We start from the raw sequence: 13,261 nt of genomic DNA, 5'->3' as shown, positions 1-13,261 counted from the left end.
TCTAGTATTTAATTCTGTTCAATTCATTAAGAAAAAGGCACAATTGTTCAGACAATAATATGAAATCCAGTTTGCAAAATAACTAACTTCAAAGTAAAAAGTGCTTGCCTTTTCTCTAAATTTCTTTGATGACGTTATTTTGACGTCACTGAAGGTCATTGTTCACATAACGAAGTTCAGTACTAACATACAGTTTAATTGTATATTTTTAAATCATTACTCGATTGCCTTACTCAAACTTTAATGCCAAAAACAATGTAAGAGTGACTTCTCAGTTTTCTTTATCATTACATACTCACTTAAGATTTGTGTCAAAAAACGTGGCAACCTACAGTTACCATGTCAGTGTTTAATAAATAATACATGTTTTCCTCTCCCATCATCTTGTAGAGGATTTTGGATGTAAATTACCCTAGTGTGCTGGCGACCGTTAATTATTTCCTTTTCGTTCATTATTGTAACTTTTGGAGTCATGATCAGTGGTACCCCGTTTCTGACCAGTGTCGTTCCTGAGAGAATGCACAAAGTAACTTTCATTTTTCCAAATTCGTTTCGAGACGGGCGAAGGTCACTCCGAACAGCCCGAGCGACTGCGTAGTTGAGGGGTCAGAGCTGGCAGCAGGTTCAGCCGCCACTGCGCGCTCCAGGAGGTTGTGTCACGTATTTGGAGACGGAATGTGTCGACATCCGTACGGAACTTGACTTTGGAACGGGGTGCTCAGATGTAGCCTAACCCCGCTGCATGTGACGTACTGTGCGGAAGGGTCACCCGCTGCACTGAGAACCCTGTCCACATTCCAGGCTGTTGACAGGCGGCAGTGATGTGTGCCTTCTGTCCCAGAATTCAGTACTGCAGTCGATATCTGACTGGCAAGTAGTGTTTCGTATTCCAAGGATGATTAAGAATGGGCATCAGTATATGGTGGACTATATCATCAAAAAGGGATGTAACTCACTGCCATTGTGTAAACATTATAAAGAATCAACTGAAGACCAACCATTAAAAATAATGCAGTTTTGGGAGATGGCGCCCACGCTTGTATTCCAGATGAAGCAGCAAATGATGTGTGAAAATATTTTTCAATAAAAAAAACGTGAAAAAGAAACAGATACTACAGTTTTGACAGTTTACGTTGAAGAAGTAGTGCTTCAATCGAGGCTAAGACTTTTCTCACAACGTTACCGTCACGTACAAGTGCAAAACAGTAACTGTGTTGCGTTAGGAAAAACTGCATCCGACCGATTCTGCATGAATATTCTTTCAACAAAATAATTTACTGCCGAATGATGGCAGCAAACTTTTATCTACAGACGATCTTGGAGGACTGAATGACAGCACTGGTGTCTGTTGGCGGAAAAGAAAAAATCGTGTTCATCAAGCTGTGAATCATTCTTTATGGATGGAACATTGAAAAATTCGAACAAGTAGTTTGGACAGTTGTTTATACTACATACCAGTCTTACGAGTTCTTGGGAGGAAACAAGCACAATTTCATTGGTGTATGTTTCTCTACGCAATAAAAAGCGTGAAACATACGGTTTTTTGTTTATCTAATATAACGTGCTTGGACGGAATCCTGGTTCTCTCATGATGGCTTTGGAAGTCGCTATTGTCGAATCAGCTGGAAATTTCTTCCCTGAGCCAGATATTATAGGTTGCAATTTCAATTTTGATCAACGTTTGTGGAAACAAGTTCAGTTTCGCAGATTTTCTTACCTGTCTTTAGCACAACGAAGAAATACACACGTAAGAACGTATGGAGCTCTAGCCTATGTTACCTTATAAATACTGCATGATGGTGGGCTGTCTATTCAGAAGAAAAACAAGAGTTTCATAACTTCTTCGACTATTTTTGGACCAGCTGGTTGATAACGAGGATGTGCCAAGATATATGTGGAGTTACGGTGGAAGGCCCCATCACGCTAACAACGCCTCTGAAGGATGGAACCAGGCGATAAACATATTAATACCAAAACTTCGAACAAATGTTTACTCATTAGTGAGAAACCTGATACAGGGTCCTTTGACCACAAGTTTGACCCATTAATTTCGAATTTCGGTGGGAAAATACGAGAGAATTGAGCAATTAAGACTGACTAGACTACTGTAAAGAGTCAAACTGATGCCAGCTTAAAATCATTTCTGACCTGTGTGACCTCTGTACGGAAATTGCAGTGAAGAAGAAAACGTGACAACCATTGGAAATTATGTGAACATTGAAAAGAAGTTCACTGTAACTCATACACACTGGAATGCTTATAAAACCACGAGTCTGGATGGATGTACCGCTTGTTGTCAGACAATATGAATGTGTGTGTCTGTGTGTCTGTCTAAAAGCTCCAGAATACATCTTCTGGAGAGGGAGGCAGACTCTCTCATCTCGGAACCACTCATCCTGAAAATGATGGCTGTATACACGGTGGCTTGCAGTCACTGGATAAAACGCCGACGCTGTTTATGACCGTGTTATACTGCATTCTTTACCACAGAGATGGGCCCTGCATCTTCTTCTTCAGGAAACAAGAGGTAAATATCAGTCTGTTCAAACGAGTGTTGGTATGTCAATCTATTTAGACTTACAGTGGTAATGGAAGTCAGAGACTGTGGAGGTGCCAAGTTAGACGCGTTAGGTGCTGCTGGTAAAAGTATCAGCCAGCCACACACCTCGAAGTAGTCGACATTATTCTCACCTCCTTACGGCGCCAGTACTTAAATGCCAGTACAGGGTGCAGACCGAGGTATGCAGGCAGACATCGGCCCTCGAATGCCACACGACCAGAATAAGACGGTATGCGGACAACATCGCTTCAAGCCTCACACCTCCCTCCGCCGAACACCCACCTCTGTCTCGGGGATTCTACAGGATGTTTCAAAAGTGTCCCGCGATCTTTAAAGGTAAGTGAGAGAACTCGAACGCTTAGAACTCGACGAAAATGAGCTTAGAATATAAGTCGCTCATCCCAGGAACTACGCTACGAAGCACTCGCATGCCAAACAGCACGTCTTGGCACGAGACACATTCGAATGATCACCTTTCGGAGGTCTAAGGGAAGAACTTTGGGAACGCGAAGAAACAAAATATCGACCCACTAGCGCCAGAAGCACGCATGTATCATCGCCGTGCTTGTCGCTACATTCCGCTCTGCTTAAAATAATTACAGTGAACTTTTTCTGCTCGAAAGAAAGTGTTGCACAGCCATTGAAACTTCGGAGTACTGGAGTTGGGATTTCAGCGAAGTGCTGAAACCACAATATGCCACTTGTTCGACATTCGGCATCCCTTCTGCACGCAGGCAGTCCAGTATCGGTCACCACACTAATTACATTTTCAGACGTTATTTACACGTGAGTTCGTGACCTGCCCTTTGGTAAACGTGTCGTAACGTAAGCTTGCATTTCGATGCAAAAAGTCTACCGTATGGCACAGAGTGAAGTCTGACGATGAACCTACGATCGTGTAGCTTTACGCGTCGTTTTCCACTCTGCGTTCTTACAAAATCGACGACCCTTCTTACGCAGAGCTTACGCAGTGTTTTGGTTTCCCTCGCTGTGCTTTCGGTGCTGTTGTACGGACGCTGGAAATGTTCCTCCCTCACCCCTCCAACAGGTGGTCGTCCAAATGCCTCTCGTGGTCAGACGGGCTGTTTTGTACGCGAGTGTACAGGGCGTATCAAAAAGGACGGCGCAGAGTTACACGGCTGAAAGTACACGACAGTAGAAGCACAAATGTCGAGTAGACATGGGCTCCAAGACGCATACCTCGAAAGTTATGAGCACTTGTTCGCTGGAAGAGTTGTGTTCCAAAGTACCGAAGGTGAACAGGTGCTCAAAGTGCGCTGCCCCTGAGTAAACATTCGCTCATATTTTATCAGCACAAGATGTACATAGCCTCAAAATACGCAAAGTGGTAGGATAATAAATATGTAAATTTTATTTGTTAAAAGGAATTCTGTTATATGTTATAGACCGCACGACAAAGTGGTGGGCGTGGCTGCCGATCGCGCTACAACAGCGAACTGGCGTCTAAAGAAAAAACAATACAGAAGGCCAAAAAAGTGTTAATCATTTAAAACTACAATGATGTAAAAGAATAAGAATTTTAGTAGTATGTCCGAAGTAGGTCTGAAGTAGACACAGAGTTCGTCGTTTGTTCTTGGTTAAGACACTAGTTCAGCGTTTGACGCTTAATTAATATTATATCTTGCTGTAGGAGAATTTATGATCTGACTTACGTATTTCCATCGATTCGTAAAGAAAGGAAAATTAGCAAGATAGTACTAAATTTTGTCCTGATTGGAAAGTTTGAAATTTGTCATCACTTACGTAAGGCTCATGTTTTCGTTTAATTCTGAAGAAGATAAGTCTGTTTTCACTTAAGGTGAGTCAACAACCATATAAAATTCGTTGTTTAAAAGCGAATAATTCTCGGTCGGAGATTGTTCTTATGTTAATTGAAATGGGAAGTTTTAAAGCTAGATGCTTCCAAATGGTTTATAAAACAAGGACTGAGCTGTTCTAGAAAGTTGAACAGAGGTTCAATGTAGTATCTGAAGTTAATTTCAGAATAAATTTTGTTTGGGTTGAATAGTGACGTAGCTGACTTTGGTTGAACTTTCGTTGTCTTCGGAGTAGTAGTTCTGTATTGTAAAATGCCTACTATAGTAGTACAAGTTTATATGCCTACTGGCTCTGCAGATGATGAAGAAATTGATGAAATGTATGATGAGATAAAAGAAATTATTCATGAAGTGAAGGGAGGCGAAAATTTACTTTAAAAAAATGGCTCTGAGCACTATGTAACTTAACATCTAAGGTCATCAGTCCCCTAGACTTAGAACTACTTAAACCTAACTAACCTAAGGGCATCACACACATCCATGCCTGAGACACGATTCGAACCTGCGACCGTAGCAGCAGCGCGGTTCCGGACTGAAGCGAATAGATCCGCTCGGCCACAACGACTGGCGAAAATTTAATTGTCATGGGTGACTGGAATTCAAGAGTAGGAAAAGGAAGAGAAGGAAACATAGTTGGTGAATATGGATTAGGGGTTAGAAATGAAAAAGGAAGCCATCTGGTAGAATTTTGCACAGAGCATAACTTAATCATAGCTAACACTTGGTTCAAGAATCATGAAAGAAGTTTGTATACATAAAGAATCCTGGAGATACTGACAGGATCCGATAGATTATATAATGGTAAGACAGAGAGATTTAGGAACCAGGTTTTAAATTGTAATACATTTCCAGGGGCAGATGTGGACTCTGACCACAATCTATTGGTTATGAACTGTAGATTAAAACTGAAGAAACTGCAAAAAGGAGGGAATTTAAGGAGATGGGACCTGGATAAACTGACTAAACCAGAGGTTGTACAGTCTTTCAGGGAGAGCATATGGGAACAATTGACAGGAATGGGGGAAAGAAATACAATAGAAGAAGAATAGGTAGCTCTGAGGGATGAAGTAGTGAAGGCAGCAGAGACTCAAGTAGGTAAAAAGACGAGGGCTAGTAGAAATCCTTGGGTAACAGAAGAGATACTGAATTTAATTGATGAAAGGAGAAAATATAAAAATGCAGTAAATGAAACAGACAAAAAGGAATACAAACGTCTCAAAAATGAGATGGACAGGAAGTGCAAAATGGCTAAGCAGGGATGGCTAGAGAACAAATGTAGGGCTGTAGAGGCTTATCTCACTAGTGGTAAGATAGATACTGCCTACAGGAAAATTAAAGAAACCTTTGGAGGAAAGAGAGCCACTTGTATGAATATCAAGAGCTCAGATGGAAACCCAGTTCTAAGCAAAGAAGGGAAAGCAGAAAGGTGGAGAGAGTATGTAGAGGGCGTATACAAGGGCGAGGTACTTGGGGACTGTTATGGAAATGGAAGAGGATGTAGATGAAGATGAAATGGGAGATATGATACTGCGTGAAGAGTTTGACAGAGCACTGAAAGACCTGAGTCGAAACAAGGCCCCGGGAGTAGACAACATTCCATTAGAACTACTGACGGCCTTGGGAGAGCCAGTCCTGACAAAACACTACCATCTGGTGAGCAAGATGTATGAGACAGGCGAAATTCCCTCAGACTTCAAGAAAAATATAATAATTCCAGTCTCAAACAAAGCATGTGTTGACAGATGTGAAAATTACCGAACTATCAGTTTAATAAGTCACAGCTGCAAAATACTATCATGAATTCTTTACAGACGAATGGAAAAACTGGTAGAAGCCGACCTCGGGGAAGATCAGTTTTGATTCCGTAGAAATGTTGGAACACATGAGGCAATACTGACCTTACGACTTATCTTAAAAAAAAGATTAAGGAAATGAAAACCTACGTTTCTAGCATTTGTAGACTTAGAGAAAGCTTTTGACAATGTTGACTGGAATACACTCTTTCAAATTCTAAAGGTGTCAGGGGCAAAATACAGGGAGCGAAAGGCTATTTACAATTTGTACAGAAACCAGATGGCAGTTATAGGAGTTGAGGGGCACGAAAGGGAAGCAGTGGTTGGGAAGGGAGTGAGACAGGGTTGTAGCCTCTCCCCGATGTTATTCAATCTGTATATTGAGCAAGCAGTAAAGGAAACAAATGGAAAATTGAGACTAGGTATTAAAATCCATGGCGAAGAAGTAAAAACTTTGAGGTTCGCCGATGACATTGCAATTCTGTTAGAGACAGCAAAGGACTTGGAAGAGCAGTTGAACGGAATGGACAGTGTCTTGAAAGGAGGATATAACAGGAACATCAACAAAAGCAAAACGAGGATAATGGAATGTAGTCGAATTAAGTCGAGTGATGCTGAGGGAATTAGATTAGGAAATGAGACACTTAAAGTAGTAAAGGAGTTTTGCTATTTGGGGAGCAAAATAACTGATGATGGTCGAAGTAGAGAGGATATAAAATGTAGACTGGCAATGGCAAGGAAAGCGTTTCTGAAGAGGAGAAAGTTGTTAGCATTGAGTATAGATTTAACTGTCAAGAAGTCGTTTCTGATAGTATTTGTATGGAGCGTAGCCATGTATGGAAGTGAAACGTTGACGATAAATAGTTTGGATAAGAAGAGAATAGAAGCTTTCGAAATGCGGTGCTACAGAAGAATGCTGAAGATTAGATGGGTAGGTCACATAACTAATGAGGAGGTGGTATTGAACAGAATTGGGGAGAAGAGGAGTTTGTGGCACAACTTGACTAGAAGAAGGGACCGGTTGGTAGGACATGTTCTGAGGCATCAAGGGATCTCAAATTTAGCATTGGAGGGCAGCGTGGAGGGTAAAAATCGTAGAGGGAGACCAGGAGATGAATACACTAAGCAGATTCAGAAGGATGTAGGTTGCAGTAAGTACTGGGAGATGAAGAAGCTTGCACAGTATAGAGAAGCATGGAGAGCTGCATTAAACCAGTCGCAGGACTGAAAACCACAACAAAAACAACTTTGTAAAATACGCGAACCTATCAATTGATGAGAAAATGACGACAAGCGTAAGTGAAGCCTCTGTTGTATATTGATTTATTTTAATGATAGGTGTCGGTATATGTAGTGGTAATGGTAGTATGGACCAAAACAAGAAAAACACGTCCAGTAAAGATGTGCTCTAAAATGCATACCTTAACAGCTTCTGAACTGCTACCCCTGAATAAACGTTATTACCGGCCAGTGTTCAACAGAAGATCCCAAAGAGGATGGCAATAGATAATCACTTTAAAGTACAACATCAGTTCTGAGGAAAACAGCACACCACTTCTGAGCTGTGGTTGCTTGGCTGACGTATCTGAAGATTCCTGTGAAGATATCAAGAGAAGATACTGACAGGGTATGACACCATAAATTGACGACGCTACCCAACTATCGTATCAAACAGATTTTCAAGGAATAGTGTCAATAGGCAAACACAACATAATACTTGCCAAAATATGGGAAGCAAAGAGCTTGCAGTAGAAGAGATTTATTTCACAATATTCAAAACCAAGAATACATCATAGCTCTTAAGGTATGCGTTTTAGAACCCATTTTTACTTGACACTTGTGCTTCTATTATCGTGTACTTTCAGCTCGGTAGGTTTTCTCCATCCTTTTTTAATACACCCTGTATACACATACACACACACACAAACGGTGTTTCTCATTCCAGAAAACGGAAGGTGTCCCTGATCTTCTGTAGCTGTGTAGATACAGAGAGGACAGCAAAAGAAATTTTGTAACATCAAACTTAATGAAAGAAGAAATGTACATTCTTTTACTTAAGGGTGAGATAGCGTGTCAGACACTTTCAGACTCTCCTTTCAAGTTAAGCTCGATTTATCTGCAGACGTCGGCTGTGTTGACGTTATCGCACTTTGGAGTAAGCGCTCGGAGAGATAAGCTGGTTACCAAGTGACCCTTATCGCAATTTAACAATTGTGAAGTCGGCTGACAGATGTACCGCGCTGTGTGCTCTGGGGAGAGTTAAGTTTTTCAAACAGTGATTCCCGTTAGCGAAACTGCTAAGAAAATACGGTAGGTCCCGTCAGAGTGACTCTTATCAACACAATAATAGCAACTACAAATAAGAGAAGGAAGTCGGCAGTTACGTTTGGGGTAAACATCTCGAGCCATTAATATCACGAATTGCTATAAAATATCACGAATTTCTATACAATTACCGCTACAGGGAGCGAGTGGACTCGTATTTGACATTCTCTTTTCTACTGGTTCGTGATAATTTCGAGGAGCAAACTGTCTTTCTTAGCCCTGAATCGACAACAGATTACCTTTCTTCGAAAATCATTCACCAGATGTAGTGATGCAGCAATAAATTAACAACTGCTGCAAGTTTAAATTTCAGTTTTGTGACCACGGCACAGAATAAACGTCAATAAGGTAATTTCGAGAACGAGTGTTACGTTTCTGATGTTTTAAGGCCGGTGTAGTACCCCATCCTCGAGGTGTCCACGAGAGTAGTTCTCCGACAAGATAACGCGACACCCGGCCTGCCTCAGTACGGAAGGCACTGGGCTACTCCCCGGCTGGCGCACTCTCCGAGTCTCTCAGCCGCCGGACACTTCCGGTGACGGGCCGCCGACAGCCTGTCGCAGACACTGCTCGCCGGCCGCTGCCACCGGTGGGGTCTGCACGCGGTGGCCGACCGAGCTCACTCCGGTTCGGTGCCGGGCTGCGACAGAGCAGTTTCTGAACTGTCGATTGCAGTGGCCAATATTCTGAAGGTCCAAAAACAATTATACATACTATTTGTGGAGAATGTGCCCTGCTTTGTCTGTTTCACGTCAGACTATTCGCTCGAATGAAAGAGAACTGACTTACGACCATCAGCAGTACAACTCCACCTGTTCCGCAGACAGTGGAAAACAAACTGTTTGTGCCCATTCGAATACAGATTGTGTACAAACTTATCACTCGAGAAGTACCAAATTTCGGTCAGACACAGAACTAGTGTCGAAATTTTAAAATTTCTGAATTTGAGACGTGTCAGCCGGCAACGACAGACAGGTTACGTAACCCCGGTCGGTCGGCGCGCTCTAGATCGGAGATAACCTGATAGGGGCCGCCACCTGACTGTCGCGCACGCGGCAACAGGTGGACAGAGTGACGTCACGCGGACTCTGCCCCCGCCGCCAGCCATATAAGCGGGGAGCGGGCTGTCCGCGCCGACACCGCTGCACCGGCGACCGACGGAGCGTTCTGCGTGCTGCGCTGACTTTGTGACGTCACTTCTCCCCGAGTCTGAGGTGAGTAGAGGCTGGCACAGTTGCTCCACGCTGCCAGCAGGCGCCGCACTGCTCGGACAGCCGGTGGCCCCTCCCCGCACTTTAGGTCCTGCCGAGTCTGTGCGCGGCAGCTCTGTAATTTGCAAAGGGACACAGGGCAGGGCCGTAGTACGGGCCACGCGGCCGCCACCGTCAGGCCGTGTCTCCCCGATGCCCTGGGCCTTCGTGTTCTGCACCCGTAGCGTTACACGTCTTTCGTGTTCTAACCGGGAAAAGAATGGTTTTGCCGGAGCTGAAAGACGCCGCTGTAATAAACTGTCGCAAATGTCGAGACGACATTGTGCAGTGTAGAGTTATCGAGGTGAACAGTTCTTCCAAATGAAATGTGATTCGTATACTTTTCAATTCAAACACGTTGTTCCCTTCAGTTTCAGATCAATTCACAGCCTTTGTCTTCAGGGAGGTAAGCTCAGACCAAGTTGCCAAAAAGCCTCTCCATGTTACACAGAGATCAGACTATTGCTGTGATGTTTTTTACTGTGTTTTGTGTAGACAGTTCAAACCGCTTCGTAGGACAACTCACATGACACAACTGTGAAGAAAGTAGCAGCTAACTGGTAACAAAACTCAGTATCTCAGTTTTTGCCGATGCTAAACTACCAGTCCTTCAGATGTAGAAGCACTGTGTGTTGGCGTAGCTATAATCCTAGATGGAAACGTAAACCGTGAGTGTGTAGCAGGAAGACAGAAAGTGCGACACCTGCCTATCACCTCACGTTGCCCCCTTTAAGCATGTAGTGCCTCGTTACATCAGCTGATATTCACGGGGTAGCAGTGTATTCCATTGTGTGAAAAGTGTGAGGTCATCCTCGTGAGTGCTAAAAGGAATTCCTTAAACTTCGGTTACACAATAAATCAGTCAACTCCAAGGTCGTAAATTCAAGTAAATACCTAGGAATTACAATTACAAACAGCTTAAATTGGAAGGAACACACAGAAAATGTTGAGGGGAAGGCTTACCAAAGACTGTGTTTTATTGGCAGGACACTTAGAAAATGTAACAGATCTACCAAGGAGACTGCCTACACTACGCTTGTCTGTCCTCTTTTATAATACTGCTGCACGGTGTGGGGTCTTTACCAGATAGGACTGTCGGAGTACATCGAAAATGTTCAAAGAAGGGCAGCACGTTTTGTATTATCGCGAAATACGGGAGAGAGTGTCACAGAAATGATACAGGATTTGGGCTGGACATCATTAAAAGAAAGGCATTTGTCATTGCGACGGAATGTTCTCACGAAATTCCAATCACCAGCTTTCTCCTCCGAATGCGGAAATATTTTGTTGACATCGAGCTACATAAGGAGAAACGAATACCACGAAAAAATAAGGGAAATCAGAGCTCATACGCTATACGAGATTGGAATAATAGAGAATTCTGAAGGTGGTTCGATGAACCCTCTGCCAGGCACTTGAAGGTGATTTGCAGAGTATCCATGTAGACGTGGATGTAGAGAAGTTTTTGTGACGAAAATATCTGGAACTCTGTAGAGTAGTTGATTAAACGTGAAGGTTTCGTGCAATGGGAGAGGCGTCTTCCTTTACAGTTCAGTCATGTATACTCTGAGACATCTCGTGATGGAACTGATTTCTGCTTTACATGTATATTGCTTCTGATCAGGCTTCACAGATCAAAGGAACTTTTGCGATAAGGAGGGAGAAAATGATCCTCAGTTAAAGGTGCCACCAGTCTGGATTTAAATATAAATGATGTCACGTTACGAGTAAAAGAAGTTTGTTGGTTTACCAATTTTTACCACGACACAAATGAAAGTCTTTGGACTTGGCATGATAAAATTTTTAGTGGGTGAAAGCAGTTCCGAAGGGACTCCCGAAGTGTGTGTGTCAGGCAACCCCGGTAACGAGTTTTCTGGACTGGTAGCTTCACTCATTTCGTGGCAAATGAACGGGGGAGGAACATGTGGTAGTTCCGAGGCTGTATTACATTGCTACAGCTTCATTATTGTTTTTCACTTCGTTATGTCATAGAGGTATGAAATTATATTCTCGAGCGAATTATGGCAGTCTGTGTTGAGTGCAGAGATTTGGGCATTACTGTGGAAAAGGAAAAAAAAAGGTACTCACAGTGTGTGTGTGTGTGTGTCTGTGTGTGTGTGTGTGTGTGTGTGTGTGTGTAAAGTCATAACAGAAATAGACACGAATATAAAACAGGAAATATGTTTATGGCTCTTGAGCAAGTACAGTTGTAATGCACTGGTCATTCTAGCAGTATGGCACATTTTGACACTGTGCAGTGACCTATTTTCGTCTTGAACTCTGTGATAGCCGTTTCTGGTGAATGCTCAGAACAGACAGTAGTGAGTGATGTAGGGAGTGTGACTTGTCAAGTGGGAGAGAGTCTGCAGAGGACACCGTACAGGCTGTGAAAGATTATGAGAACATATGTGGAGGAAGTAGGATCGCCCACCCCTGTAAGTGTGACGTATAGCGCGCTCGCTTGGCGGCAGGGAGGTGAAGTGGAAATTCCGCACAACGGATTACCGACCGTGGGTGGTGCAGCCGCCCGCCTGAGTGAGGTTTTCAGGCGGTTTCCCACACTCGTTTACGCTAATGCTTGGTCTGTTCACGATTTCCACTGCACAAAATTCGGTACAGAAGCAGCGACAGTGCGAACACACACACAGAAAAAAGTGTACACAGTCAATAGACAGGATCCACAAATGTCTCTCCTCCGTTAGGTAACTGACCATTGTAGTGCGATTAACTGTAAGAAGAAGAAGAAGAAAAAGAGGAGGAGGAGGAGGTGTTGAGAAATAATGATCGCTAGTTCTGATATAGCATGAGGGGTAAAGCGTAACCACAAGATGTGTGGCTCACAATACAAGACAGTGAGGCTCTTAAGTCGCAGACAGTCAGTGTTAAATACATCAGTGACAACGTATAAGTTACCGAGATTAGATCTGTGATGTTTGTGAGGGGAATAGTGAGACATGAGCTGCTTAGTTTACTGTATGAGAGTATGGGTCGACATTGTGACTCGATCGAATTTGAGTGGGGGAAGAGGAAGAACTCGTGGTGTTAAGGTAACTGCAATAAATAATGGGCAGCTATTTGTCCCCGGGTTTAGGTGAATTGTGTCAGTATCTAAAGTAGAGGTTATAAACACCGAATTTGAAATGCAATTAAATATTTGGTCTCCTAGAATCAGAAAGTGGAACTGAGAAATAAGATAAATGAAAACGATGCTGTTACGAATACCATCATTTACATTGTGAGTGTGTGACATCAGTCACAAAACGATAGCTCATGTCTCAGCTAACTGACAGACACATTCTCTGTGAGTTGCTGCACAGCTGACCAATTCTCGGTTAGGTGTCGTCTTGTCGGAATGCGTCCGAAAGGTCGAGAAGGATCGCAGTCCGAGTCCGACAGTTACCCCGTGGCAGTGTTCGCCGTCAAGTCACCCCCGACTTTAGTAGCAGAAGTTCAGTGCACTGTGCGAGGGAGCTCCTAAGAGACGTGCACAACTAG

Source organism: Schistocerca cancellata, unplaced genomic scaffold (assembly GCF_023864275.1).
Source record: "Schistocerca cancellata isolate TAMUIC-IGC-003103 unplaced genomic scaffold, iqSchCanc2.1 HiC_scaffold_799, whole genome shotgun sequence".
Lineage (NCBI taxonomy): Eukaryota > Metazoa > Arthropoda > Insecta > Orthoptera > Acrididae > Schistocerca > Schistocerca cancellata.
The sequence above is the reverse complement of the archived record's forward strand: the minus strand, read 5'-3'. Positions refer to the sequence as shown.